The sequence below is a fragment of the Felis catus genome, chromosome E2 (genome assembly GCF_018350175.1).
Source record: "Felis catus isolate Fca126 chromosome E2, F.catus_Fca126_mat1.0, whole genome shotgun sequence".
Lineage (NCBI taxonomy): Eukaryota > Metazoa > Chordata > Mammalia > Carnivora > Felidae > Felis > Felis catus.
In genome coordinates this window covers 16,184,249-16,190,635 of record NC_058382.1, presented here as the reverse complement: position 1 = coordinate 16,190,635, position 6,387 = coordinate 16,184,249, and positions in this window count along the sequence as shown.

The following is a 6,387-nucleotide window of genomic DNA, read 5'->3' as shown; positions in this document are numbered from 1 at the left end:
AGAAGCAGGTGCTCCGAGTGATCTAACCCGCACAACTGGCGGGCACTGGTGCGCCCCAGAGCCGAATCCCCTCGGCTTCCGGTTCCAGCCAGCCAAGCTAGGGCTAGGGCCTCAAGTGGGGTTCTTGCCCAAGAGAAGGGGTACTGGCGGGGGGCGGATGAAGGGCACCGAAGTCAGAGGTGGAAAGGAATCAACTCTGAAGGGTGGAGGAAGGACAGTTCTATGGACCCCTGCCCACCAGCGCAGCCCCCAGGTGCTGTTGTCAAGAAGCCCTGGAAGTGTGAGGCTCCTCCTGGGAGAGGAGCGCTCTAGTGGGGCTCGTCCAAAGGTACCAGTAAGCCAAGGAGCCCGAAGTTCATATTAATTTTGGCAGCTTCTTGCCTTATGCCCTAGCTCAGAAGCGTGGAGATAAACTTTGGGAGGCTTGGTTTTCCTGGTGTCACTGTTCGACTCAGACCGGGCAGAGCAGAAGAAAGACTTGTGAGAGCTGCGGAAACAACGATGAAAGTGTCTTTCTTGGAGAAGGCAGAACTACTGTCTCCCAGATAGGAAAGGAACCCATGAGGAAACACTATGCCAGGGCAACTCATGATGCAGGTACAGTCTTTCACGGGTGCTGGGCTCCTGGGGGGGATTGTGGATGGGGACATCCTGGGGACTTCCAGCATTGAGGCTCACCAAGCTTTACTCCAGGTGCTACCCAAAGCAAGGTAATGGCCAACACCCCCATATGCCCAATTTTTCTGCAAGAATTGGGGGTATCCAATCTCTATCTTGGGACCAGAATAAGCTACATACCTGAATGGGTAGGAGGGAAAGGATTTCCCCCTTGATGACACTGGGGAGGAGGAGTTAGCAAAAGGGACAAAGAAGAAATGGTCCAGGTCATGGTGATTCCCAACCTTCATCACGGCACAAACAGAAACAAAATGAATATTTGTATGGCACACTGAGGCAGTATAAGCTAGGGTCTAGATTAAGCTGATATAACAAAGACCCCAAAACACAGTGATCTAAAAAATATATATCATATAATACATATATGATATATTTTTTAAGTTTATTTATTTTTTTAATGTTTACTTTTGAAAGAGAGAGAGAGAGAGAGAGAGAGAACCCTTACGAGTGGGGGAGGGGCAGAGAGAGAGGGAGACACAGAATCCAAAGCAGGCTCCAGGCTCTGAACTGTCAGCACAGAGCCCATCGCACGGCTCGAACTCACAAACCGTGAGATCATGACCTAAGCCGAAGTCTGATGCCCAACCGACTGAGCCACGCAGGTGCCCCCAAAGTTTATTTATTTTTGAGAAAGAGAAAACACAACCAGGCGAGGGGCAGAGAGAGAGGGAGAGGGAAAGAATCCCAAGCAGGCTCCGCACCATCAGCGTAGAGCCCGATGTGGGACTCAAACTCACAAACCATGAGATCATGACCTGAGCAGAAATCAAGAGTTGGATGCTTAAATATATATTTTCTTCCTCCCTCATATGAGAATCTAGGTAAGAGCAGTCCACGACTGGTGGAATTGCTCTGCTTTTCCTAACCAAGTCATTTCCATCTTTGGGGCAAAAGGGGATGTTAAAATTCTCAGTATCTCCCAGCCAGTAGGGCAGAGGAAGGTCAGAGAAAGCAGGCACAGAAACGACAATCATCCCCTTTGCTTACATCTCATTGTTCAAGTAAATTTGGCTTGATAAAAATTTAAAACTACTGTGCACTAATGGACATCATCAAGAAAATGAAAAGATAACATACAGAATGGGAGAAAATCTTTGCAAATCTTTTACAGACGATAGGATCTAGAATCCAATATATATAAAGAACTCTTTATGACCCAACAACGAAAAAGATAAATGACCCAGTTAAAATTTGGGCAAAGGACTTGAAAAGACATTTCTCCAAAAAAGATATACGGGAAAAGTTGTTTAACATCATCAGTCATTAGGGAAATGCAAATCAAAACCACATGAGGTACCACTTCACATCCATTACTATGGCTATAATTTTAAAAAGGAAAATAAGTGTTAGGGTATGGAGAAGATGGAAACCTTGTACAGTGCTGCTGGGAATGCAAAGTGCTTCAGCCACTGTAGAAAAACAGTTAGCAGGTCCTCAAAAAATTAAGCACAGAATAACCATATGAGCCAACAGTTCTCCTAGGTATATATCCCAAAGAACTGAACATGTACATGCATGTTCATAGCAGCACTACACTATTCACAATAGCCTAAAGGTGTAACTATCCCAATCTCTACCAAAATATTAACAGATAAACAAAATGTGGCATATACATACAGTGGAGTATTATTCAACCATAAAAAAGGAGTACAGAAGTAACAGATAAGGCTTACATGAACGAACCCTGCAAGCCATTATGCTAAAGAAGTCAGATACAGGGGCGCCTGGGTGGCTTGGTTGGTTAAGCGTCCGACTTCAGCTTAGGTCATGATCTCACGGTCCGTGAGTTCGAGCCCCGCGTCGGGCTCTGTGCTGACAGCTCAGAGCCTGGAGCCTGTTTCAGATTCTGTGTCTCCCCCTCTCTCTGCCCCTCCCCTGTTCATTCTCTGTCTCTCTCTGTCTCAAAAATAAATAAATGTTAAAAAAAATTTACAAAAAAGAAGTCAGATACAGAAGGTCACATATTATATGATTCCATCTATATGGAATATCCAAAATAGATAGGTCACACTTTACGTGTTCCTTTTTTTTTTTTTAACCTCCATGTATCTGTGCTCCTTCCACATTTTTTCTTGTAGTTGATTTTTAGTTTCATAGCACTGTGGTTAGAAAAGATGCATGGTTTGACTTCAATGCTTTAAATTTTTTGAGAATGTTTTGTGCATAATATGTGATATATTCTGGAGAATATTCCATGTGCATTTGACAAGAATGTGTATTCTGCTGTTTTAGGATGGAATGTTCTGAATATATATGTAGATCCATCTGGTCTAGTGTATCATTCAAAGCCATGGTTTCCTTTTTGATTTTCTGTTTAGATGATATGTCCATTGATGTAAGTGGGATGTCAAAGTCCCCTACCATTATTGTATTACTATCGATTATTTCCTTTATGTTGTTATTATTTGTCTTATGTATTTGGGTGCGCTCATATTGGGTGCATAATTATTTACAATTTTTGTATCTTCTTATTGGATTGTCCCCTTTATGATTATATAGTGTCCTTCTTTGTCTCTTGTTACATATAGTCTTTGTTTTAAATTCTATTTTGTCCAATATAAATAATGCTATCCTGGCTTTCTTTTGACATCCATTTACTCAGCACTGTTTTTAGATATATCATGTTCCTCTGTGGACAGTCACCTAATGCCATTCATCACTTCTAACACTTGCATAGTAATTAATAGTATATATCTATTACGTTTTATTTATTCTTTTCTGGCTGAAGTGAAGGATACAACTCCTGGCTGCAACAAAGAACATTCCAGAGTGTATCCCCTTGCAGATCTGAACTAGTTTAGAATATTTACCCAGGAGTATTGCATCTGCTTTTTTGTTTTTTTGTTTTTGTTTTTGTTTTTTTTCAACACAATTTTTGTAGGTACAACCAGCTTACTTTCTATAGTGGCTGCATCTGTTTACATTCTCACCAGCAGCACCTTTTTCTATGTCCTGGTAAAACTTGATAATATCTTCCTTGGTTGTTTTTGTTTGTTTGTTTGTTTAGTTTGCATTATTATTGACTACTGGTGAGTTGGAGCATATCTTCATATACTTCTAAGTCATTTGGACTCTATCAAATGTTGTTTCTTACCTTGTTTGTCTCCTATCAAATATGTAAACAACTGCATTCATAAAAGTTTGGTTAAAATTTACTTGTAAATCTATCTGGGCTTAAGGTGTTTTCCTTTGAGGAACTGTTTGTATACCATTTCAACTTATCAGGTTTATTCAAATTTTCTGTTTCTTATGCCAATTTTGGTATTTTTTTAGAAATATATTCATTTGTCTAAGGTATAAAATTTGTAAATAGTCATTCATAAGATTCTTTTATTATTCTTCTAACTTCATTTGGTTTCTTATTAATTTTCTTTTTTTAATTATTTATTTTTAAATTTATATCCAAGTTAGTTAGCATATAGTGCAACAATTACATCAGGAGTAGATTCTTTAATGTCTGTTACCCATTTAGCCCATCCCCCCTCCCACAACCTCCCCCCCCAGCAACCCTCTGTTTGTTCTCCATCTTTAAGAGTCTCTTATGTTTTGTCCCCCTTCCTGTTTTTATATTATTTTTGCTTCCCTTCCCTTATGTTCATCTGTTTTGTATCTTAAAGTCCTCATATGAGTGAAGTCATATGATATTTGTCTTTCTCTAATTTCGCTTAGCATAATACCCTCTAGTCCCATCCACATAGTTGCAAATGGCAAGATTTCATTCTTTTTAATTGCCAAGTAATACTCCATTTTATATATATACCACATCTTCTTTATCCAGTCATCCATCAATGGACATTTGGGCTCTTTCCATACTTTGGCTATTGTTGATAGTGCTACTATAAACATTGGGGTGCATGTGCCCCTTTGAAACAGCATACCTGTATCCTTTGGATAAATACCTAGTAGTTTGCTGGGTCATAGGGTAGTTCTATTTTTAATTTTTTAAGGAATTTCCATACTGTTTTCCAGAGTAGCTGCACCAGTTTGCATTCCCATCTTACTCATTTTCTTATTTGCATCTTTGTACTTTTTATCATCCTTGACAGAGGTTTATATAACCTATTGATCATTGATCTTTTAAAAACCTATCTCTTGGTTTGCTATTCCTTTCTCTTATTTCTTCTAATTCTCTATTGATTTCTGCCCTTTATGTTTATAATTTAATTCTTTGTTTGAGTGTGCTCTGTCCCTACATTTTTGAGTTGCAGATTTAGATTGTTTTGTTTTTCTTTAAAAAAAATTTTTTTAATGTTTATTTTTGAGAGAGACAGAGACAGAACATGAGCAGGAGGGGCAGAGAGAGAGGGAGACACAAAATCTGAAACAGACTTCAGGCTCTGAGCTGTCAGCACAGAGCCCAACACAGGGCTCGAACAGCTTGGGAACAGTGAGATCATGACCGGAGCCAAAGTCAATCCCTTAACTGATTGAGCCACCCAGGTGCCCCTGCTGCATTTCCCTCTACTATATAAGTTGTGTCCTACAATTTAGCATTTAGTGTTTTCACTGTTACTTATTTCCACATTTTGGAACTTGAAAATGAAAATACAATGGTCCAAAATATTTGGGCTTCAGCAAAAAGCAGTTCTAAGTGCAAAGTTTATAGCAATATAGGTCTCCCTCAAGAAGCAAGAAAAAATCTCAAATAAACAACCTAACCTTACACCTCAATTAGCTAGAAAAGATCAAAACCCAAAACTAGCAGAAGGAAGAAAATAATAAAGATTAAAGCAGAAATAAATGATTTAGAAATTTAAAAAAACAATAGAACAGATCAATGAAACCAGGAGCTAGTTCTTTGAAAAGATCAACAAAATTAATAAACCTTTGGCCAGACACATTGAAAAAAAGAAAGAGGGGGAATGAAAATAAATAAAATCACTAATGAAAAAGGAGAAATAACAACCAACACTATAGAAATACAAACAATTACAAGAGAATATTATGAACAATTATATGCCGACAAATTGGACAATCTAGAAGAAATGGGTAAGGTCCTAGAAACATATAACCTCCCAGAATTGGAGCAGGAAGAAATTGAAAATTTGAACAGACCAATTACCAGCAAAGAAATTGACTCAGTAATCAAAAAACTCCAACAAACAGATGTCCAGGACCAGCCAGCTTCACAGGGGAATTTTACCAAACATTTAAAGAAGAGTTAATACCTATTCTTCTCAAAATATTCCAAAAAACAACAAACAAACAAAAACAGAAAATAGAAGAGAAAGGAAAACTTCCAAATTCATTATATGAGGCTAGCTTTACTCTGATACCAAAACCAGATGAAGACAACACCAAAAAAAGAAAACTACAGGCCAATATCTCAATAAATATAGATGAAAAAATTCTCAACATTATACTAGCAAACCGAATCCAACAATATGTTAAAAAATCATTCACCACAAGTAAGTGAGATTTATTTCCAGGATTCAAGGGTGGTTTAATACTCAGAAATCAATCAACATGATACCTCACATCAGTAAACTAGAATAAAAACCATATGATCATTTCAATAGACACAGAAAAAGCATTTGACAAAGTACAACATCCATTAATGATTAAAAAAAAAAACCCTCTAAAAAGGAGGTTTAGAGAGAACATACCTCAACATAATAAAGGCCTTATATGAGAAACCCACAGCAAACATCATATTCAACAGGGAAAAACTGCGCTTTTCCCGTAAGGTCAGGAACAAGACAAGGATAT